The sequence below is a fragment of the Mobula birostris genome, chromosome 16 (assembly GCF_030028105.1).
Source record: "Mobula birostris isolate sMobBir1 chromosome 16, sMobBir1.hap1, whole genome shotgun sequence".
Taxonomy (NCBI): domain Eukaryota; kingdom Metazoa; phylum Chordata; class Chondrichthyes; order Myliobatiformes; family Myliobatidae; genus Mobula; species Mobula birostris.
In genome coordinates, this window is record NC_092385.1 from 40,059,069 (window position 1) to 40,084,607 (window position 25,539).

At 42.6% G+C, this 25,539-nt stretch overlaps 1 protein-coding gene across 3 annotated transcripts in view; it reads right to left on the minus strand.

Annotated features, from left to right (window-relative positions):
* shq1 (SHQ1, H/ACA ribonucleoprotein assembly factor) overlaps positions 1–25,539 on the minus strand; it is a 127,957-nt gene that overhangs the window by 101,270 nt on the left and 1,148 nt on the right. The gene's annotated exons all lie outside the window — the stretch shown is intronic.

The following is a 25,539-nucleotide window of genomic DNA, read 5'->3' on the forward strand; positions in this document are numbered from 1 at the left end:
CTGCTCCCTGACAGTTTTACATTTCAGGAATACTGCAAGTGTTTTCCACAGTGAAGACTGATAGTTAAGTTCCTCCACCATTTCTTGGTTCCTCCCTCCTCCCCCACATTACTGTCTCTCCACTCTCACCTCCCTTTCACTCTTTACGTATCTGAAAAACGTTCTGAGATCCTCTTTGATATTATTGGCTAGCTTACCTTCATATTTCAACTTTTCCCTCTTTATTGATTTATTAGTTGCCTGGTGTTAGTTTTTAAAAGCTACCCAATCCTCTAACTTCCAACTAATTTTTGCTCTACTAGATGCCCTTGCTCTCTTTTGTTTTTATATTGCCTTTGACTTCCCTTGTCAGATACAATCCATCATCAAATTGTCTTTCAAATTAATAAACCTCAATGTCCAACTGTTATTATTAAGTTTTAGCAATTTATATTAACATGAGAACTGAATAGCAAAACTTACAAAAATCTGCCCAATGTCAGAATAATGGCTTCTTGCACAAACTTAAGCCCAAATAGATGATTATTGGTGAACAAAGACATCTTCGCTGTGCACAAGATTTCTACCACATTTCATCAATCACTATTAACTTTGTTTCGGATAATTAATAACAATCACTGAAGTGGGCAGAATCTGGTACCCTACTATTCAAAACACTTCTTCAGTTTTAAACTAAAAGTCAAACCGACATTGCAAATTAAACCACTGAATATTCATCATTGCCTCCATCAGTACAGCTGCGAAGCCAGGTAGGGAGGAAGAGCTCCCGGGTACAGAATATTTCCAAAGTTTTGCTACTTCGTGATGTGCTTTAGTAAAACAACTGAAAAATGATTTCCTTGAATAACATTACCCATTTCTTCTACTCAGCTCAAATTTTCCAATCTCTGTTGCCAATCAGCTGAATGTACCCAGCCATGCAAAGTGACTAATGACAAATTTTAAAATCTGTTCCACTGTCTAAAACACAGGTAGAGAGTGTGTTCTGTGCACTCAGATCCGGGTAGTGCTCACGTACTTCAGCGGACTAAACAAAGGCTTAAATTTCTGATACCAGATCTGAAAAAGCCATCTCTAATAGGTAGATACTGAAGCCCTCTCTCCTCTTCTGTGCATCTTTCAACTGACCAAGGACCTGATGAAGGATCTGTGCTAGAAATGCCGACTGCTTACACTTTTTCATAGATGCTGCCTGATTTGCTGACTTCCTCCAGCATTTTGTGTGTGTTGCCTGGATTTCCAGCATCTGCAGATCAAATGATTAATTGACCAACTATAAATCAATCCACTTGAAGGCTCAAGATATCGAGGTGGGAAAGAGAAGGGTGATGTTACAGAACTGCAAGTTGGCAGCCATCATGATGGGGGGGCACGAGAGATTGGGAACAGGTGTGTCAGGGTTAGGTTGTTTGTCATTTCTACTGGTGCTGAGGGTCATGACTTGGTGCCTTCATGTTACTTCCAGAAAAACTTAAGCTTCTCCAGAATGGGGCAAATGAGGAAGCAAACTATGGAGGCAGTGAATGGGCTAAGAGATTACAATGTCATTAAACGAAGAACCATTAGGCTCCATGTGGAACCTCCCCTCCCCTAACAGATTTCAGCATTCAGTCCTCTGAAGTAAAAATATAAACTTGGATAAATGCTTTTTATTTCATTTTAGTGATATAACCCTTCAAACCACGCTGCCCCAGCAATCCCCAACAAATCCAATTAACCTACCCAGTACATCTTTAGATTGTGGGAGGAAACCACAGCACCCAAGGAAAACCCATGCATTCCACGAGGAGGACGTACAGAGACTCCCTACGGACAACGCCAGAATTGAACTCCAGACTCCAGAACACCCCCAAGCTGTAATAGCACACACTAACCGCTACGCTATTGTGGCACCCAAAAATTCCCAAATGACAGTCACAAAGTTCTCAATGAAGCAAATGACTTTTCTTGCATGAGACAAGACTCGTGAATTAGTGAAAGTTGGGCTGAATTGCTTGAATTACAATTATTTCCAATCTTGTATTTTTTTAAAATTGCTAACAGGGAATCACCTTTATACATTGATAATGAAAGGTACAAGATAATTTGAACCCATTACTGCTCAAGCATTTGAAACCTCATAATAACAGGGCTCCTGTCAGAATCACAGCACAACTGTCAAACAGAATCTGCCTCAAATAAGACAGCTGCTTTCTAAACCTCATTTCAAAGCACTTCATCAACAATGACAGCAGTTACTATCTCGTTTCTCCTGAGAATGAATCCAATTTCCATCATAGTTAAAAAAAACTGCCCAAAGGTGGCAATTAAGAGATGTTGGCAGAGAAGCGCCTGGACACAAAACTATACCCTTTGTTATTTATTGTTAGCTGCAAATATCTCCTGATTCTACCTACATTGGCCCGGCTTCAGTCTATAGTGAGCTGCTGATTGGGCTCAAATATTTCAATTTTTTTGGTTGGATGCCAAAAACTTGGTCTTAACTGGGGAAGCTACAATGGCATAAACCTTTAGTTCTCTCTGAAATTGCACAAAACAACCACTGAAATACATTTCAGTTACATCAGCTTTTTTTTTACTGAGTTTTAAACCCAAATTCTGTAAGGTGAAAGCTACAGTATATAGTTGAAGACTAGAAGCCCATACCACCAGGCTCAAGGACAGCTTCTTTATAAGACAACTGAACAGTCCCCAGTTTGATGAGATGGACTCCTGTTCTCATAATCTATCTCATTATGATCTTGAGCCTTATTGCCTAACTACAATGCACTTTCTCTATAACTAATACTTCATTCTGCACTCTGTTGTACTTAAAGTAGTTATAATGAACGGATCTGTATGGGTGGTATGCAAGATGAGTCCCCCCCCCCCCCCACTGTAAGAGACATGTGACAATAATAAGCCAACTTATTCTCTTAAAACCCACATGAAAATATTTACCTTAACTACAGCAATGAATAGTCTGACACCCTAAACACACCTGTCAGCACCATGATCACCATATAACAATTACAGCACAGAAACAGGCCATCTCGGCCCTTCTAGTCCGTGCCAAACGCTTACTCTCACCTAGTCCCATCCACCTGCACTCAGCCCACAACCCTCCATTCCTTTCTTGACAAATATAACTATCCATTTTTTTTTAAATGACAAAATCGAACCCGCCTCTACCACTTCTACTGGAAACTCATTCCACACAGCCACCACTCTGAGTGAAGAAGTTCCCCCTCGTGTTACCCCTAAACTTTTGCCCATTAACTCTCAACTCATGTCCTGTTTGAATCTCCCCCACTCTCAATGGAAAAAGCCTATCCACGTCAACTCTATCTATCCCCCTCATAATTTTAAATACCTCTATCAAGTCTCCCCTCAACCTTCTACGCTCCAAAGAATAAAGACCTAACTTGTTCAACCTTTCTCTGTAACTTAGGTGCTGAAACCCAGGTAACATTCTAGTAAATCTCTTCTGTACTCTCTCTATTTTGTTGACATCTTTCCTATAATTCGGTGACCAGAACTGTACACAATACTCCAAATTTGGCCTCACCAATGCCTTGTACAATTTTAACATTACATCCCAACTCCTATACTCAATGCTCTGATTTATAAAGGCCAGCATACGAAAAGCTTTCTTCACCACCCTATCCACATGAGATTCCACCGTCAGGGAACTATGCACCATTATTCCTAGATCTCTCTGTTCTACTGCATTCTTCAATGCCCTACCATTTACCATGCATGTCCTATTTTGATCAGTCCTGCCAAAATGTAGCACCTCACATTTATCAGCATTAAACTCCATCTGCCATCTTTCAGCCCACTCTTCTAACTGGCTTAAATCTCTCTGCAAGCTTTGAAAACCTACTTCATTGTCCACAACTCCACCTATCTTAGCATCATCTGCATACTTACTAATCCAATTTACCACCCCATCATCCAGATCACCAACATGCACATAAACCAATATGCAGTCCAAAAACTCTCTACCTGGAAAAGATTAGATTATTAGAGGAAGCAGCAAACCTTTCAAAAAGTGGGGGAAATGAGAACCACATAAAGTGGTACATTAGATGAGCTGAGGCCTGACCAGATCAGCCATGAATGGTGGCTTGAGGGACTCCTGCTCTTACTTTGCAAACTCGAAAACAAAAATTGCAAATGATGGAAGTGTGGAATAAAAAAAAAGAACGTGCTAGGAACACTCGGCTGATCAGCCAACATCTGTGGAAGGACAAACAATCAGCAATTCAGGATCAGGAAGCTTCATCACAATCAGGAATCGAGATGATCAAACACAGCTGCTTGGAACAAGCTTCAAGCATTCATCTAAATCTTATTACATAACAATGGAGGTAAGCATGCATTTTATTAACAGCAAAGGAAATTGGTCTACTGATCTGATGAAGGAAAGTTCTCGTTTCATATGAAAACACCGTGAGGGTGGTAAACGCATGTTTGTAGGAGCAATAAATAGCAGACTATTGAAATAGCAATGTGCAACCACCTTCCTCATGTAAATTCAGCTACACTGGAATAGCATCAGGGATCAAACACAGAGGGATCAGATGGGCTTGGAAAACTAATGTCAGCTCATATTTCTGTAACTTCCTTAGGGTTAACCCTAATTTGCTCTGAGAAAACCTTAAAGCCAAGGAGTACCTACTTCTCATCTGTCTCGTGGTCTAACAAGGTTTTGTTATTGCTACCAAAGCTATCACAGATCGTAAAATATGGACTGTGATTCCTGAACTCTTCTCATGATTATTTTTAGGACGAATTTAGATGAGTGTTTTTATTGACAAGCTGACACACATTGAACTAAAAGATGATATTACAAATCATAGGGTCGTAGAGCACAACAACACAGCAACAGCCCTATTTCGTGCCAAATTGTTATTCTGCCTTGCCCCACTGGCCCACACCCTTCATTCCCCTTCTATCCATGTACTTTCCCAAACTTCCCTTAAATGTTCAAATCAAACCTACATCCCCCACTTGCACCAGCAGCTCATTCCACACCTGTACCATCTGTGTGAAGACGTTCCCTCTCAGGGGGCTCCCCTTAAATATTTCACCTTTTGCCCATAACCTACTATTTCTAGTTCGAGTCTCACCCAAACCTGAGGAGAAAAATCCTTCATGCATTTACCCGATCTATACCTCTGCTAATTTTGTACCCCTCTATCAAATCTCCCCTCATTCTCCTATGCTCCAAGGAATAAAGCCCTAACCTTTCAACCTTTCCTTATAACTCGGGATCTCAAGTCCCGGCGACATCCTTGTAAATCTTCTCAGTATGCTTTTAATCTTATTGTAATGATGGAATTCCCATGCCCGGGGTACAGCTGGATGTACAATGAAAATACTAAACTACTCCCGGAGAAGATGCAACGGTCAAAGCCACGTCTACAAATCAAGGTTTGTTAAGCTTAGCAGAAGGAAAGGTCAACAGGCATATTTTGAGAGGTTCATTTTACAGTCACACACACACACACGGGTGTAAGTAAAATTTGGACGCAGAGAAGATCAATCAAAATCAAAAATCCATTAATCCTTTGGCAAGAACACTGGGTCTGCAGATTTTACTCAAACACTGCAGCCAATCAACTGTGCCAAGTGCCAACTACAAAAATCAGAATCAAGTTGAATATCACCGGCATATGTTGTGAAATTTGTTAACTTAGCAGCAACAGTACAATGCAATACATGACAATGTAGGAAAATAAATAACTAGGTAAATGAATTAGTCATTGATATAATATGCATATATACATGTATTAAATATTTAAATTAAAAATAGTGCAAAAACAGAAATAATAAAAGTGAGGTAGTGTCTGTGGGTTCAATGCCCATTTAGGAATTAGATGGCAGAGGGGAAGAAGCTGTTCCTGAATCACTGAGTGTGAGTCTCCAGGCTTCTGTACCTCCTTTCTGACAGTAACAATGAGAAGAGGGCAAGTCTTGGGTGATGGGGGTCCTTAATGATGAACGGCGCCTTTCTCAAACACTGCTCCTTGAAGAGGTCTTAGATACTACGGAGGCTAGTACCCAAGATGGAACTGACTAATTTTACAACTTCCTGTAGCTTCTTTTGATCCTGTGCAGCAGCCTCCGCCACCCCCCCCCATATCAGACAGTGATGCAGCTTGTCAGAATGCTCTCCACAGTAGCAGTTTTTGAGTGTCTTAAGGGATAAACCAAATCTCCTCAAACTCCTAATGAAATACAGCCATTGTCTTGCCTTCTTTATAGCTGCATCGATATGTTGGGACCAGGTTAGATCCTCAGAGATCTTGACACCCAGGAAACTGCTCACTCTCTCCACTTCTGATCCCTCTGAGGATTGATTCATGATCCCTCATCCTACCTGTCCTGAAATCCACAATCAGTTCTTTGGTCTTACTGACGTTAAGTGCCAGGTTGTTGCTGCAACACCACTCCACTAATTGGTATATCTCACTCCTGTAAACCCTCTCGTCTCCATCTGAGATTCTACCAACAATAAATGTATCAACAGCAAACTTATAGATGGCATTTGAGCTATGCCAATCACACAGTCACGGATATAGAGAGAGTAGAGCAGTGGGCTAAGTACACATCCCCAAAGTGTGCCAGTGTTGATCGTCAGTAAGGAGAAGTTACGAATACCAATCCACATAGATTGTGACCTTCTAGTTAGGAAGTTGACAATTCAGTTGCATAAGGAGATACAGAGGCACAGGTTCTGTAGCTTATCGATCAGGACTGAGCGAATGATGGTGTTAAATGCTGAGCTTTAGTCAACAAACAGCATCCTGACATGGGTGTTTGTATTGTCCATGTGATCCAAGGCCTTGTGAAGAGCCATTGAGTTTGCATCTGACATAGACCTATTGTGGTGACAGGCAAACTGCAGTGGGTCCAAGTCAGGGCTAAGGCAGGAGTTGATCCTGGCCACGATCAAGCTCTCAAAGCATTTAATCACCGAAGATGTGAGTGCTACTGTTCGACAGTCTTTAAACAGCTCATACTGATCTTCTTGGGCACTGGTATAATTTTTGAAGCGGGTGGGAACTTCCAGCCGTAGCAATGAGAGGTTGAAAATGTCCTGCCAGTTAGTTAGCACAAGGTGTATTCAAGTTTTCAGAGCCTTACCAAATACTCCATCGGAGCCTGCTGCCGTACGAGGGTTCACCCTCCTGAAAGTCAGCATGACATTCGCCTCTGAGACAAAGATCAGAGGGTCACCGGGTGCAGCAGGGATCTTCACCGTGTAGTTATATTCTCCCTTTCAAAGTGAGCATAAAAGGCATTGAGCTCGTCTCATAGCAAAGCATCACTGCCATTCATGTTACTGGGTTTCGCTTTGTAGTAAGTAATGTCCTGTGCACCTTGCCAGAGTTGTCAAGCATCCGATGTTGCCTCCAACCTCGCTCAGAACTGTTTCTTCACTCTTGAAATAGCCCTCTGCAAGTCATACTTTCTCTCTTGCACAGGCCTAAGTTGCAGACATAAATGCCACAGATCTAGCCCTCAGCAGACAACAAACCTCCTGGTTCAAAAAACGGTTTTTTGGTTTGGGAATGTACAGCAAATTTTTGTAGGCACACGCTCATCCACACAGGTTTTAATGAAGTCAGTAACAACTGCGGCATACTCATCCAGATTTGAAGCACATATGTAGTTAGATACAAATAAGCTAACAGTCAGGATAAAACCAATTAAAGTATAAATCTTGTAGACAAGAATGATTCGAGAAGCCTGTACTGAAATACGGTTTTCATGTTCGATCAATAACTCAAAGTTCAAAGTAAATTTGTTATCAATGTACAGATATGTCACCATATACAACACTGAGATTCATTTTCTTACAGGTGTACGCAATAAATCCAATAACCATAATAGAATCGATGAATGGATGCACAAACAGGGTGGATAATCAGTGTGCAACAGACAACAAACAAGAAAAAAAATATTAATAAATAAGTAGTAAACATCGTGATCATGAGTTGGTGTCCTTGAAGGTGAGTCCATAGGTTGTGGGAACAGTTCAGTGATGGAGCAGGTGAAGCTATCCCCTTTGAGTTTTAAGAGCCTGATGCCTGAGGAGTAACAACTGTTCCTGAACCTGGTGGTGTGGGTCCTGAGGTTCCTGTATCTTCCTCCTGATGGCAGCAGTGAGAAGAGAGCGGGAACTGAGTGCTGGGAACCCAGATGTTGGGTGCTGCTTCCCTGCGACAATGCTCTATATAGATGTGCTCGAAGGTGGAGAGAGCTTAACACGTGATGGACTGGGCAGTTTCTACCACCTTCTGCAGAATAATTTGTAATCTGGTGACCTATGCAAGTAAGCTTATTTGCTCTCTTTTAGTAGAAATCAATTAGACCCATTTCACTGCTTGCACCACAAAGCACCTGCTGTTATTTTTATTCTATTTTCAACAGCTTACCCTATTCTCTAAATAAAATTACCATTATATCTGCTTCTCTTATCTTTGCACTGTGTACTGGAGATCACAACATTATGTGTAGAATAAATTCTCACTATTCCTCAGGGTCTTCAATGCCTGAGTGCTAGCCCTAATCTTTTCTGCTCCATGGAGAACGAATATCTGTTGAGATTCAAAGTCAGCTTCCAACTAAGTTGTTTCACAGTCCATGTCAGTCCAAGTGCCAAAATGATGAATTTCTGCAGATCTGCCATAACCATGAAAGTATAATCACAGCAGGGATTATGTCAAAAGCAAGGCAAGAATTTGCAATTCTATGGTAAGGTAAAATTTCATCTCATGCTGAGTATATTACCTGCACATACACACAAATCTGTTTGCTATCTGCGAATTATCAAATGAACTTCATCCACATTAAACTATGCATTTTCCCCCAACAAAAAGGAATTACAAAATTAATTTTTATTCTTCCTGAAGGTAGGCACAACGGTTTTATGTAATAATTTCCATCTTCACAAAGTTAAAAATGACAAATTTTCCTTCTCCTGGTGCCATCACAGTATTTGTCCAAATTAATCGCAATGGCCCATCCTTCTGCATTGTCTCAAGTAAATTGTGTGTCTCGAGTTCCCAAATAGATTTCCTGTCAAATCTCCTTCCAAATTAGCATCTTACTGTCAGTCCAACTGCAGTAACCAACATTCCATCCTACAACGACACAATAAAAATCCTGGAACAGTTTCATTATTTATAGGATCTTCAAGGAACAGGCTGATGCAGGGAGCCTGTTCTTGAAGTTTAAACTAGAATTACTGGAGGGTGGGAACGGAACTGAAGAGACAGAGGAAGGGGGCGTTTGGCTCACAAATAGAGAAAGCTTGTAGGCAGTGTGAGAGGGAGGATAGGCAGATGATAGAAAAGGGATGCACTCGGATTGAAGGTTTGAGATTTTTAATGCAAGGAGTATCATGAACAAAGCGGATGAGCTTAGAGTGTGGATCAGTACTTGGAGCTATGATGTTGTGGCCATTACAGAGACCTGGATGTGTCAGGGGCAGGAATGGCTTCTTAGAGTGCCAGGCATTAGATATTTTAGAAAGGACAGGGAGGGAGGCAAAAGAGGTGGGGGCATGGCACTGCTGATCAGAGATAGTGTCACAATGCAGAAAAGAAGGAAGTCACGGAGGGGTTGTCTACTGAGTCTCTATAGAAGTTAGAAACAGGAAGGGATCAATAACACTATTGGGTAACACACATCAAAGTTGCTGGTGAACGCAGCAGGCCAGGCAGCATCTCTAGGAAGAGGTGCAGTCGACGTTTCAGGCCGAGACCCTTCGTCAGGACTAACTGAAGGAAGAGTGAGTAAGGGATTTGAAAGTTGGAGGGGGAGGGGGAGATCCAAAATAATAGGAGAAGACAGGAGGGGGAGGGATGGAGCCAAGAGCTGGACAGGTGACTGGCAAAAGGGGATACGAGAGGATCATGGGACAGGAGGTCCGGGAAGAAAGACGGGGGGTGGGGGGGAGTGACCCAGAGGATGGGCAAGAGGTATATTCAGAGGGACAGAGGGAGAAAAAGGAGAGTGAGCGAAAGAATGCGTGCATAAAAATAAGTAACAGATGGGGTACGAGGGGGAGGTGGGGCCTAGCGGAAGTTAGAGAAGTCGATGTTCATGCCATCAGGTTGGAGGCTACCCAGACGGAATATAAGGTGCTGTTCCTCCAACCTGAGTGTGGCTTCATCTTTACAGTAGAGCAGGCCGTGGATAGACATGTCAGAATGGGAATGGGATGTGAAATTAAAATGTGTGGCCACTGGGAGATCCTGCTTTCTCTGGCGGACAGAGCGTAGATGTTCAGCAAAGCGGTCTCCCAGTCTGTGTCGGGTCTCACCAATATATAAAAGGCCACATCGGGAGCACCGGACGCAGTATATCACCCCAGTCGACTCACAGGTGAAGTGTTGCCTCAGCTGGAAGGGCTGTTTGGGGCCCTGAATGTTGGTGAGGGAGGAAGTGTAAGGGCATATGTAGCACTTGTTCCGCTTACACGGATAAGTGCCAGGAGGGAGATCAGTGGGGAGGGATGGGGGGGACGAATGGACAAAGGAGTTGTGTAGGGAGCGATCCCTGCGGAATGCAGAGGGGGGGGAGGGAAAGTTGTGCTTAGTGGTGGGATCCCGTTGGAGGTGGCAGAAGTTACAGAGAATAATATGTTGGACCCGGAGGCTGGTGGGGTGGTAGGTGAGGACCAGGGGAACCCTATTCCTAGTGGGGTGGCGGGAGGATGGAGTGAGAGCAGATGTACGTGAAATGGGGGAGATGCGTTTAAGAGCAGAGTTGATAGTGGAGGAAGGGAAGCCCCTTTCTTTAAAAAAGGAAGACATCTCCTTCGTCCTAGAATGAAAAGCCTCATCCTGAGAGCAGATGCGGCGGAGACGGAGGAATTGCGAGAAGGGGATGGCGTTTTTGCAAGAGACAGGGTGAGAAGAGGAATAGTCCAGATAGCTGTGAGAGTCAGTAGGCTTATAGGTTTTTTCTAGACCACCCAATAGTAACAGGGACATTGAGGAGCAGATAGGGAGACAGGTTCTGGAATGGAGTAGTAATAACAGGGTTGTCGTGATGGGAGATTTTAATTTCCCCAATATTGATTGGCATCTCCCCAGAGTGAGGGGTTTAGATGGGGTGGAGTTTGTTAGGTGTGTTCAGGAAGTTTTCCTGACACAATTTGTAGATAAGCCTTTAAGAGGAGAGGCTGTACTTGATCTGGTATTGGGAAATGAACCTGGTCAGGTGTCAGGTCTCTCAGTGAGACAGCATTTTGGAGATAGTGATGACAATTCTATCTCCTTTACCATAGCATTGGAGAGGGATAGGAACAGACAAGTTAAAATTAAAGGCATCCGTTAGTCTTGCAAGACCATGGATCTGCGCCTGGAAAGTCTTCACTCTCCAGGGCGCAGGCCTGGGCAAGGTTGTATGGAAGACCAGCAGTTGCCCATGCTGCAAGTCTCCCGTCTCCACAATACTGATGTTGTCCAATGGAAGGACATTAGGACCCATACAGCTTGGCACCAGTGTTGTCACAGAGCACTGGGTGATTAAGTGCCTTGTTCAAAGACACAACACGCTGCCTTGGCTGGGGCTCGAACTCTCAACCTTCAGATCGTTAGTCGAATGCCTTAACCAATTGGCCATGTGCCCACACAACAGACAAGTTAGGATAGTGTTTAACTGGAGTAAGGGGAAATATGAAGCTATCAGGCAAGAATTTGGAAGCATAAATTGGGAACAGATGTTCTCAGGGAAATGTACAGCAGAAATGTGCCAAATGTTCAGGGGATATTTGTGGGGCATTCTGCATAGGTACATTCCAATGAGACAGGGAAAGGATGGTAGGGTACAGGAACCGTGGTATACAAAGGCCGCTGTAAATCTAGTCAAGAAGAAAAGAAGAGCTTACGAAAGGTTAAAAAAAAAACTAGGTAATGATAAAGATCTAGAAAATTGTAAGGCTAGCAGGAAGGAACTTAAAAATGAAATTAGGAGAGCCAGAAGGGGCCATGAGAAGGCTTTGGTGAGCAGGACTAAGGAAAATCCCAAGGCATTCTACAAGTAGATAAAGAGCAAGAGGATAAGACATGAGAGAGTAGGACCAAACAAGTGTGACAGTGGAGAAGGTGTATGGAACCAGTGGAGCTAGCAGAGGTACTTAATGAATACTTTGCTTCCGTATTCACCGCGGGAAAGGACTTTGGCGATTGTAGGGATGACTTGCAGCAGACTGAAAAGCTTGACCATATAGATATTAAGAAAGAGGATATGCTGGAGCTTTTGGAAAGCTTCAAGTTAGATAAGTCACTGGGACGGGACGAGATATACCCAAGGCTACTGTGGGAAGCGAGGGAGATGATTGCTGAGCCTCTGGCGATGATCTTTGCATCATCAATGGGGACAGGAGAGGTTCCGGAGGATTGGAGGGTTGCAGATGTTGTTGCCTTATTCAAGAAAGGGAGTAGAGATAGCCCAGGAAATTATAGACCAGTGAGTCTTACTTCAGTGGTTGGTAAGTTGATGGAGAAGATCCTGAGAGGCAGGATTTATGAACATTTGGAGAGGTATAATGTGATTAGGAATAGTCAGCATGGCTTTGTCAAAGGCAAGTCGTCCCTTACGAACCTGACTGAATTTTTTGAGGATGTGACTAAACACATTGATGAAGGAAGAGCAGTAGATGTAGTGTATATGGATTTCAGCAAGGCATTTGACAAGGTATTCCATGCGAGGCTTATTGAGAAAGTAAGGAGGCATGGGATCCAAGGAGACCAGAACTGGCTTGCTCACAGAAGGCAAACAGTGGTTGTAGACGGGTCATATTTTTCACGGAGGTCAGCAACCAGTGCTGTGCTCAGGGATCTGTTCTAGGACTCCATCTCTTTGTGATTTATATAAATGACCTGGATGATGAAGTGGAGGGACGGGTAGGTAAATTTGCTGATGACAGAAAGGTTGGGGGTGTTGTGGATAGTATGGAGGGCTGTCAGAGGTTACAGCAGGACATCGATAGGATGCAAAACTGGGCTGAGAGTGGCAGATGGAGTTCAACCCAGACAAGTGTGAGGTGGTTCATTTTGGTAGGTCAAATATGATGGCAGGATATAGTATTGATAGTAAGACTTTTGGCAGTGTGGAGGATCAGAGGGATCTTGGGATCCGAGTCCATAGGACACTCAAAGCTACTGCACAGTTTGATTCTGTTGTTAAGAAGACATACGGTGCATTGGCCTTCATAAACCGTGGGATTGAGTTCAAGAGCAGAGAGGTAATGTTGCAGCTATATAGGACCCTGGTCAGACCCCACTTGGTGTACTGTGCTCAATTCTGGTCACCTCACTACAGGAAGGATGTGAAAACTATAGAAAGGGTGCAGAGGAGATTTACAAGGATGTTGCCTGGATTGGTGAGCATGCCTTATGAGAATAGATTGAGTGAACTTGGCCTTTTCTCTTTGGAGCGATAGAGGATAAGAGGTGACCTGATAGAGGCGTATAAGGTGAAGAAAGGCATTGATCACGTGGCTAGTTAGAGGCTTTTTCCCACTGCTGAAATGACTAACATGAGAGGACACAGTTTTAGGGTGCTTGGAAGTAGGTACAGAGGAAATGTCAGGGGTTAAGTTTTTTTAATGCAGAGAGTAGGTGAGTGCATGGACCCTGGCCAGTGCCCATGGATCAACCCTGGCCAATGCCCATGGATCAATCCCCCACTAGCTGGTGCAGCCACCATGGGCAAAAGCACCATGCTCCAAGCAAGATGGCGGACCTCATCCTGAATTATCACAACCACTTCAGAATGAGAGTCTCATCAGGCCAAGCTACACCAGAGCGGCACAGGCTGGAGATCGGGATCCCCTCTGTGACCCTCTTTGCCTTGCAATGGACATGATTGCAAAGTCTGCCGAACCAGAATGCCACGGCCCCCACTCCGTCTGGTGTACGGCAACCACCAATTCGAGCTTTCATGGATGACCTTACAGTCACCATGGAGTCTGTGGCCGGAAGTAGGTAGAGTCTGTGGCTGGATATAGGTGGAGTCTGTAGGAGCTGGAGAAGCTCATCTATAGGGCAAAGGGCAGAGCCACTGACAGATTCCACTTTAATATTACAAGAACACTCATTCCAACCATCTCTGAAAAGCCAGTGAGCCTTGGCAAGGTGTTCGACTGCAGCCTGAAAGACACACCATCAATCTAGGCCACCTGTCAGGAGCTGGAGGGTTGGTTGAAAGCAGATGACAGGTCATGACTACCTGGCAAGTTCAAGGCATGGATCTACCAGCATGGTATCCTACCGAGGATTCTCGGCCTCTGTTGGTATAAAAGTTCCAATTTCCACTGTCGAGAACCTAGAGAGAAAGGTCATCAGCTTTCTCAGGAGGTGGCTAGAATTGCCTAGGACCCTAAGAAGCAGTGCCCCCTGTGGAATGAACATCAAGTTGTGGCTGTCCTGGGAGGAGGAGTTCAGGTGACAAGAGCTAGAGAAGCAATGCAGTATAGTGAGTCCAGTGACCCAAAGGTGACCCAGGCAGAGGTCATCGTGAAGACCAGGTGAGCGGAAGAGGCCAAATCTTGGCTGTGCCAAAATGTCCTGGTGGAAGCGGTGACCCCAGGAAGAGGTGACAAGGGAAGTTTCCCTGTCCCCAGGTATGACATGGCTAAGGGGGTGGGAAAAGTGCAAGCCCATCCAGGAGGAAGTGAGAGCAGCCATGGATGAAGAGAGATCCACCAAAGCAGTGGGTATGAAGCAGCAGGGAGCTTGGACCAGGTGGGAACAGGCCACAGAAGGGAGAGTGACATGGACTGATCTCTGGTGAGCAGAGCCACATTGAATCAAGTTCCTTGACAAGCAGGTATATGACATCTTGCCCAGTCCATCTGAACTGCATAGCTAGGGAAAGGTTGAAGTCCCAGACTGCCTGTTGTGTTCCATGAGAGGAACCTTGGAGCACATCCTGAGCTGCTGCCTCAAAGCTCTTGGAGAGGGCTGATGCTGCTGGAGACATGACCAGATATTGAAGATCTTCGCAGAAGCAATATTCTTAAGAATCAGTGACATCAAATGAGCTCAACCCTGCAGTCGGCTCATCGTCTTTGTGTGAGAGCTGGAAGCGACCAGAAGCAAGAGTAAAGCCACCCACAGGGATTCTGACACCCGCTCATGACTGACATGGAGAAACAACTAAAGTTCCTACAGTCATCGTCAAGACCACCTTGAGATGAAACATCCTCCTGATCTCAGAGGCAGCAAAATACGTCATGCTGCTGGAGCTGACTGTGCTGTGGGAGAAACATCTGGAGGAAGCTTGCCAGGTACGGGGAACTGGTCAGCGACTGTCGGAGGCAGAGATGAAAGGCAACGTGCATGCCCGTTGAAGTGGGCTGCCGGGGCTTCACTAAGCCCTCAGTGCATTGGGTATCACCAGTACAAAGAGGCAGAGAGCCATTGGCGACATTACCCAGGCAGCAGAGAAAGCCCAAGACAGCAAGTCCATGGGGACCTAGAGCACATGCTACCTGAACACAAGTCATGGCTTGATGATCCACAGCTGGGTCACCTGGCTGAGGGTGTCTGGTGTTGAAAGACTCAAAGCACCCAATGACCTCAGATTACATCACTGATGACATATTCAGAGCATCATGGGATGTATTCTTCAAACCTTGGAACATTTTCATTGCTATTGGATCTTCAAGAATGGGCGTATGCAGTAACTTAAATTTGCTGCCTTTTGGAGCGGCATATGCAAATATACATGTCTGATTCACCACAGGATGAATGTGTGCATATCTAAAGTACCTCAAGTTATGAATTTTAATTTTGATGATTACCTAGGGTCTACATTCTTGCTTGCCAACCGCCTTACCTTCATCTCCAACCTTGTACATCCTAATTACAAGTGCATTACTCTCTCAGCCATAAATCTTCTCTCCACCCTACAACTTAGGCTCAATTTCAGTAGCCTCCAATAATTTCAACAGTAATGGCTTCTGACAGCAGTTTGATCTTAATCCCTGTCACTCACTAAAAATATTGTTTTCTTCTTAAAAAGAGCATGAAGACAAGGCTCAGCTCCTCATCAGATTAAGGCATCTGGACAAGCTAAGTACACTATTTTTAACAACCAGCAGGTGAAATACAATATTCCTTCTTGCACATGACTAATTTTCCTACGATTAAGATTAAGAATCACTAGATCACAAACGAGGGCAGTCAAGTGTTATTGGAATTCAACCCACAGACTGGTGCTGGCTCTACAAAACTGTGTTTGTAATTGGTTGCTGCTTGAGTTGAAATGCACTGGGGATCAGGTCCAAAAAGCAATAAACTGGATTATATGTCAGTCAAGAACAGTTTCTCTTCAAATAAGACTAGTGACTTCTGCAAAAGTAGTCAACCCATGCTAGTGCAAACTAAAAGAAAGCAATCAAAAATAGATGGATATGCTATCCCAAGTCACAAACAAAAGTCAACTAATAAAAGGTACACAGAACACACAAAATGCTGGAGAACTCAGCACGCCAGGCAACATCTATGGAAAAGAGAAAACAGTCAATGTTTCAGGCTCAGACCCTTCTTCAGGTAACTTGTCTGTGGACACTTGCACTATAGCACCACAAGCTAGGGAGTTCATTGTCTTAAATTTGCTCATATTTGCTTCCTCTGGCTCTTTGTCTCTGCAAAGTGATTGTATGAAAGAGGGTCCTGGCTTGGCCCACAAGGAAAGGTTTGAAAGGCCAAAGTTCGTACTTATGAGACATGAACCAGCAGAAGCATTATCCAATGTGTCTAAGATGCCGGCAGCATTCAGAAAGTCGCCAGAACGACATATATTACAAGCTGAAGTGAAATTACCCGAAATGGGGTTCATAGCCACATAAGAAGCAAATCTGCAAAAACAAATGTAAAGCTGTGTCAGACTGTTGTACGTGAATCAATATTCGTTAGCAAACTGCTCAAAAACGGCTGCAGCTCCTCTTGCATTACTCTGAGTTGTACTTCTCTCTATAGCATCACTCCCGTTCCATTGGCATAACCTTGAGGACAAACTGCTTGAAGAAAACTAATTTCAAATGCATTAATCCCCACCAGAGATGTTCAGGTTAAATCAAATCCCTCAAGGTGAACTATTATATTTTCCCTTGCTTATCAAACTACTAAAAATCTTAACTGGAATACATGTAGGAAGATGATTCATAGTAATCAGTCCATAGAAGAATATATGTAGAATTATTCAACATCAACAAAATTTCGCAAATGGATCCAAGTGGCTTTACCCAAACAAAATAGAATACAACTACAACAGTCAGGGGCTCCTTTGGACAAATTACATAACAATTGCCTTTTAACTTTTTGGCACTGTGCCCAAGAGCTTCCTTGGAGAGATTATATTAACAGTTACCTTTTAACTTTTGGCACTGTGGCCACACCCAAGCTGATCGATGTTGTGGTCACAGAATTACAACACTTTAAGTCAGGCGCTGAAGCCAACACACCACAGGGCCAACTTCTAAAAGATGGCAGCATCATTACACCTCAGTGATTGAGAGGCTTATAAATGATCAGCACTAGGAGGAGCAAATACTTAAAGTGCTCCAAAATGACCAGATCAAACTGTGGCAGCAATAAACTGCCTTCTTTTCAATTTCACATGCCAGAGATTAAAACTAATATATCAAGGCTGACATTCTGGTTTAGTATTAAGAAAGTTGTGCCCTATTGGAAAGCTCAGCTCCATCTGGTAGCTTCAGTATAAAGAAATTCCATGATACTCTTCTTTTTAAAAAAAGCATAATTCTCCCAGTATCTTGGTTAATATTCATCCTCAATCAATAGCTACAACAAACCATCTGTTAGTTATAATGGGGTAATCTGCAAGATGCAATAACAGGCAACACAATGGCCATAACAACTGAACAAAAAAGATTTTGCTTCCTGAATATTTTTGGGTGTATCTTATGGAGTTTGGGCTGCTGCTCATGAAAATCACCATGAAATTTCCCTATCATGCACCATTTTTTAAAAATCGCCTATACTGTATTTGTTACTTCAATTCATTATTCAAGTCAATTAAAATGTTGCAAGCTGAAAAGTTTTCTATTTTGTCCAGACGTGCTTAGGCAGGGTGGATGCTGCATGGCAAGACAAGTTTTAGAAAGGCTATGAATTTCCATGAAGGATTTCAATATTTGATACAAATGTTTCCCAGTATAATTGATGCCAAAATTAACAAAGCCATTTTTGTTGGTCCACAAATCAAACGTATAATCAATGACAGGCAATTCGAAGAACTTCTAGTGGAACCAGAGAAAATCTCATGGAAGGTATTCAAGGATGCCATTGAAAATTTTCTTGGCAACTACAGAGCACCAAACTACATGCAACTGGTTGACAACATGCTTCAAGCATACAAAACCATGTAGTGCAACATGTCACTAAAGGTTCTTATACTGCATTCCCATTTGGACTTCTTCCCTGCAAATCTTGGTGCTGTCAGTGACAAGCGTAATGAAAGGTTTCATAAGGACATTACTGTTATGGAGAAACGGTATCAAGGCAACTAGAATCCATTAATGCTGGCTGATTATTGTTGGACACTTAAGTGAGCAGCCTTAGATACAAAGTACAAATGAAAATCATCAGTGAAACATCTTTAGCTTAGTTGAACTATCGCGGACCCGGCTGGTGGCATAGTGGCATCAGCGTCGGACTTCAGGACGGAAGGTCCCGACTTCGAATCCAGCCGGCTCCCCTGCATGCTTTCCATCTGTGCTAGGTTACGAGCTGGTGATCTCTTTGGAAACTCACCCGGCAGAAGGTAATGGCAAACCACTGCTGTAACTTGCCTCGTACGTGACTTCCATCTACATCAGAGAGGCGCGGAGGGAAATTGTCCACTAACTGGAAAAAGTCTGGATGCGACATACCTTTCCTTTCCTTTGAACTATCGCAAAGCGTCAGCATTGTAATGCAATTAAACGCATTATATTCAATAAAAGTTCATTTCTTGTTTCTCCAAATTGTTATGTGATACAAGTAGTCTGAAATTATATTTGTGTTCAGTTTCAAGTGGCCTATCATAAACAAACAAAAAAAAATTCTGAGGAAGCTTTCCAAAAAATTTGTGGTCTAGTGAAATAGTTCGAAACTTCAAACATTTAGCTATCAATCCAATACCCACAGAAAATTGCTTCTTCTGAAAAATAAGGTTGCTTGAACAACATTAAAAATGTTTGTAATATTTTCTCATTAGAGATAAAGAGAAAATTCTTACTGGCCTGCCATTTTGGTCTAGGAGTATGATTGTTTCTGAAGGCATCATTATACCCCTAGACCAGGGGTCCCCAACCTTTTTTGCACCGCAGACCGGTTTAATATTGACAATATTCTTGCGGACCGGCCGACCGGTGGGGGGCGTGTTAAGCACAACTGGAATATAGGTGACAAGTCAACTAAGTCACTTATAAGTGGCTAATACACTCAATTTCGTTTCTAAAGGGGTTATTCTAACAAATTTAATATTAAACACACAGCGCATATTTTCCTCGTATGAACATATAAAATCATTGCAACACACCAATATCACTGAATCAGTGGGAGCCCTGGGCTTGTTTCCCTGCAATGAGACGGTCCTATCGAGGGGTGATGGGAGACAGTGATACTCGAAGGGGGTTCCTTGTGTCCAGTCTATTCCGCAACTTAGTTTTCGTTGCACTCAATGCAGAAAACTCCGCTTCGCAGAAATATGTTGGAAATGGAAGCCACGTTTTCAGTGCTTTCGTGGCTATCTCAGGATATTCAGCCTTGACTTTGATCCAGAATGCTGGCAGAAATGATATGTCAAACATACCTTTGATGCTGTCTGTAAACAGTATGAATGCCTTTCCTGTCACTACAAGGGTTTCTCCCCACATCCCAAAGATGTGCAATTTGGTGGGTTAATTGGTCACTGTAAAATTGCCCTAGCATGCAGAGGAGTGACAGAATCTGGGCCAAGTTGATAGACCATGGAGAAAGAGGTTACCGGGAAAATTAGTGGTAAGTGGTATCGCCAGAGAGCTAGCATAGATTTGAAAGAGGAGCTAAGTGGCCTGAATATGCTATTTTTGTATAACTGAGAAAATTGTTTTGGTGTTTTATCTGTAATGACTTCCTGTTCAATTTTCCCTTGTTCATATGTTGCTTCCGACTAAAGTGCTAAAACACATTACCTGATGGGATTGTGGAAGCTGGTTCACTCTTAGCATTGAAGAAGTATCACAGGAGGACTTGAATTGCCAACAAATAGCAGTCTGCAGACCAAACTCTAAACCTTTATCCCCCAAGGCGTAAATGGCTAATACAAGGGGACATAACTTTAAGGAGATTGGAGGAAAGTCGGGGGGGGGGGGGAGAGAATGTCAGAGGTAGTTTTTTTACTGTATTTATATACTCACTGAGAGTGGTGGGTGTGTGGAACACACTGCTGAGGTGGTGGTAGAGGCAGATGCAGTGCCTTGAAAAAGTATTCAGCCCCCAAAAATAATTTCACATCTTACTGTCTCATTCTCTAAATTTAAAATATATTGAAGTAGGATTTTTGAGCTAATATACAAAACATTGTGCATCATGTCAAATCAAAAGAAAAATTCCAAAACCTCTTATCAAATTACTGAAAATTAAAAACCAATATAGAGAGGTTGAAAAAGTATTCATCTTCTTTGTAATAATGACGCTAACTCTCCTCTGTAGTAATATATTACCTTACTACCTCACCCAATTTGTTGATGTTGAAAATTGGAGGATTACTTGATTTCAATGAATTTATAAGAATAAATAGCACCCCTCTCTGCAAGTTCCAACAGTATGGTAAGTTTTCAACAGACCAAACTAAAATAAGGACAAAAAGAGTGTTCAAGGTGAGTCAGGGAAATAATAACAAAGAACAAATTTGAGGAAGGATACAAGACCATCTCAAAGGCACCCAACATACCTCAGAGCTCAGTACAGTCCATCATGAAAAAGTGGAAAATAATATGAAACCACAGTCACACTGCCTAGGTCAGGCCACCACTCGAAACCCAGTTGCCAGAGAAGAATGACACTTGTAAGAGAGGCTACTGTGATGCCAAAGGCCACAGTGAGTGAGCTGCAAAAGTCAGTGCTGCAACTGCAGATGAAGTCCATGGCTCCACAATCGCTAAGGCTTTGCACCGAAAGGGTATTTATGGAAGAGTGGCAAGAAGCTCTGGCTAAAACATATCCTTGCCCATAAAGACTTGGCAAAGCGTCATTTAGAAGATACTGTAAAGATGTGGAAGCAAGTCCTGTGGTTGAACGAGATTAAAGTGGAACTTTTTGGCCTCAACATTAAGTGGTACGTGTGGTGTAAATCTAATACTGCACATCAGCCAGGTAACATCAGCCTTAATAACAAGTCTTGTGGAGGTAGAAATTATGCTATGGGGATGTATTCAGCAACAGGGACTGATAATGTGGTCAGGATTGAGGGGAAGATGAATGATGCTAAACACAGAGAGATCCTGCATAAAAACCTGTTAATCTCTGCCAGAGGGCTTAAACTGGGGAGGCCATTTATCTTTCAGCAGGACAACCCAAAGCACACAGTCAGAGCAACCACGGAGAGGCTTCAAATGAAGAAAATTGATGTTCTTGAGCGACCCAGAGTCCTGTCCTTAACACAATCGAACATCTCTGGCAAGACCTCCAGATTACTGTCCACAGCTGCCACTAATCTGGCAGAGTTTGAGCGATTTTGCTCGGAGGAATGAGCAACCCTTGCTCTATCATGTTGTGCAAAGCTAATAGACACTTATCCAAAAAGACCAGTGGCTGTAAAAGCTGCGAGAGATGGTCCAACTAAGTACTGAGCAAAAGGAGATGAATACTTTTGAACTGCTGACATCTCAGGTTTTGAATTTTTAGTTTTTCATGCTTTACAATTTTCCCTATTTTTGGGCTCTACTGTGAAATAAAAAGGAGCACGTGATTCACAAAAAAAAAATCTCAGTTAAAATCCTTGGTTGTAATACTCAGTTATGTGAGCAAGGGTTGGAGCTGAATACCTTTTTAAGCCACTGTATATTAGGGAGATAGAAGAGACTTTTTTTCCTTCGTAGATGAAAGGAAAATGGAAGGTAATGTGGAGGGGAATGGTTAGATTGATTTAGAGTAGGTTAAAAGGCTGGCACAACATCATGGGCCGAAAAGCCTGTACGGAGTTGTACTGTTCCATGTTCTAGGTAATTGTCCAGTCATGTGTCATGCCGCTTTTCAGGATGGATCCGTTTCTCCTCCCAGGCCTTGCTGCCAAAGATGCATTCTCGAAGAAGGTAGGGCTACATGGAGTGCAGGGCCAAGGGGGTGATCACACGTGAAAGATTTGATAAGGAGAACTTCTCCCCTCACCCCCCACAACTAATCAAGCAAGATCACGGCACTTGTTTGAAAGAATTCAGTATTGATGCATTATGCCAAAATAAAAACTGGCAGTCTATTTGAGTACCTACCATATCAGATCGACCCTCTCCTTTTTCTGCACCGGAAACTAATCAGGTTCTCTGGGTTTGTCCCACAGTCCAAAGGTTGGTAAGTTAATTGGTCATTGTAAATTATCCCACGATTAGGCCGGGGTTAGATTGGGGGATTGCTGGGCAATGGTGATCAAAGGGCCAGAAGGGCCTATTCTGCACTATCTCAAACAAATAAACAAATTAATTAACTAATTCAAAGCTTTAACTAAGAGAGTTTAATTAACAGAGAGGTCTATAATATTTACTGTCATCGCTGAGACAGAAGAAAGATTAAGGATTACCTTTATTTGGCACATGTACATTGAAACATTCAGTGACAAGCGTCATTTGCATCAAATCAAATTAGCAAAGATTTTGCTGGGCAACCCACAAGTGACTCCATATTTCCGGAGCCAACATAACATGCCCACAACTCACTAATCCCAACCGGTACGTCTTTGGAATGAGGGAGGAAACGAGAACACCCAGTCACAAGGATAATGTTCAAATTCCATACTCAGCTGTGGGAAATTGAACCCCAATTTGTGATCACTGCCCCTGTAAAGAGACGCACTGACCATTACACTATCGTGCCTCCCCATGGTTGAGGAACAAGCAAGATGGGCAAATCAAGACCCCATGGTGTAGATTTCAGGCCAGGCCGATGGTTGTAAAAGGGGAGGAGATACTGCACCGTCAGTCAAAGATTTCATTACTTCAGTATTGAGTGAGAATATCCCATAGGATGTGCAAAGACATTGACGGAGGTTGGAAACAACAAGGTGTAGTTACTGGTTGTTGTGTATTATAGACTTTCAAACAGTCAACAGGTTACAGCAACACAGAAGAAATGAGGCAATACAAATAGCGTTATTGCACTGAGGGATTTCAATTTTCCAAAATATTAACTGGGATTACCTGAGTGTTAAAGGGAAAGAAACTTTTGAGATGGGTCCAGGAGAGCTTTATGCCACTCTATGTAGATAGACCAACAAAATAAGGAACATTCCTGGATCACACCTTTAAATATGTAGCTAGTCTGATGGACAAAGTTGGGAAGCATTTTGGAGATTGTGGGTTATGAAATAGGATAAGCACACTCTAGTAATAAAAATGTCTTAAATTTGGGGAAGGCCAATTTCATTAACAAAAAGGTCACATTACCGGCTGACAAGGAGCATCTACTTGCGAGTAGGATAACAGACGCACAATAGGAAAAATTCAGACAAATAGCAAGAGTTCAAATCTAATATGCTCCTTCAAGGATAAGAGCCAGGCATAAAAAGTATAGTGAATCTTTGATGTCAAGGATATTGAGGATTGTACAAAGAAAAAAAGGGAGCCTATGACAAGTATAGGAAATCTGTCAAGAGTATAAATAGTGTAGGTGCTCTAAAAGGAAATTAGGAAAGCCAACAAAGATAATTAAAAAGAAAACAAAACAAATCGCCAGCAGACAAGATTAAAGGTAAATCTGAAGGCATTCTTCAGAAAGGATAAGCTGGGAAAAACTAGGGACAACATTGGCAATCAGGACATAAAGCTGGAAGGCAGAGGCAAAGGTTCTGTCTGAATTCATACAGGAAACAGACTCTGAAATTTGAAGAATTCAGTAAGCCGATGGGTGAAAGTCTAGTGAAGATCTCCATAAGTAAAGATGTACATCTTTCACAGGTGGGATAAATCCTCAGGATTGTGTGGAATTTAGTCCAGGTTGCATCAGGAGGCAAGTGATTGTCAGCTAATTGAATCCCACTGTACTCCACTAGTTGCCTACTTCCAGTCTAAAACAGACCCATTTATCCCAACTCAGTTTCCTATGAGAAAACCAATTTTCAATCCACTGTTACACACACTTCCTTTGACATTGTATGCTTTTAACAAACAAACCAATCACTTACGTGGTACCTATCAAATACCTTTTGGAAATCTAAAGCTTCCCCTCCAACATCTTTTCCTTGTACATTCTCGAAGAGTACTTTCCAGAATTCTATATTCCGTTTGGTAACCATCTTGATGCTTCTCAATGTGCGTGTAGGAGGAATCTGCCTCCAGCAAAAACACACATTTAGTAACTGGCTCACACTTTGATCGTTTCAAACAAATATCTTGAATTATGTGCAATGTAGGATGTAATTTTGTCAAAACTTTCTGAAAGAGTTATCAGAAATGTAACAACTGAATAGAGCCACAACTCAATATTTATAATCGTCACAGTTACTTATCTACAATTAAACCTATTTCCTCTAGTCAACTTAAGCATCCTGTCAATGATAACTAACTGGCCTGTAATTCTTCCTATAGATGCTGCCTGGCCTGCTGTGTTCACCAGTATTTCCTTTCGTGTGTGTGTGTGTGTGTGTGTGTGTGTGTGTGTGTTGCTTGAAATTCCTGCATCTGCAGATTTTGCAGATTTCCTCGGGCCTGTAATTCCCTCCCTGTTGCCCTTTATTGAACAAATATAGGAACAACTCTCTGGTTGCTTCTTAATTATAACTGAAAATACTCTATCCTTTTCCTCTTCTAAAGCATTTTGATGCTTTCATTAATCAGTATCACCATCCATCTTTCTTTAAAATTCTTTGCATCCGCTAATTAAGACATTTTAATTCTGTCATACATCTGCAATTTACAGGCTTTTTCCAATTTAGGCACTTAAACACACCACCACTGGTTTAGAACGGGGGGGGGGGGGGGGGGTGCCTTTTGCTCGGTCTTTCCCAGGCCATTCATACCAAATACCGTACTACTTCCAAGCTGCAATTTTTTGTGCACCTTATTCATAACATCTATTGCTCCATACTGGCGTTCATCCCGTCAGTTTAGCTTACACACTTTTCAACCACACAAATTAATGTTCTTGCAAAATATACTTTGAGGGTGCAAGAAACTAGGGAATCAGTGTCCATCAATTTTGATTCAGTGAATAGCACTGCAGAGAGCTAAGCACAAAGATCCAGAAAAACACTAATGTAATACTGGGGGTGGAGGAAGAACTACTGCATTGTCAGAAATGCCCTCACAGGTCGATGTTAAAATGCTAG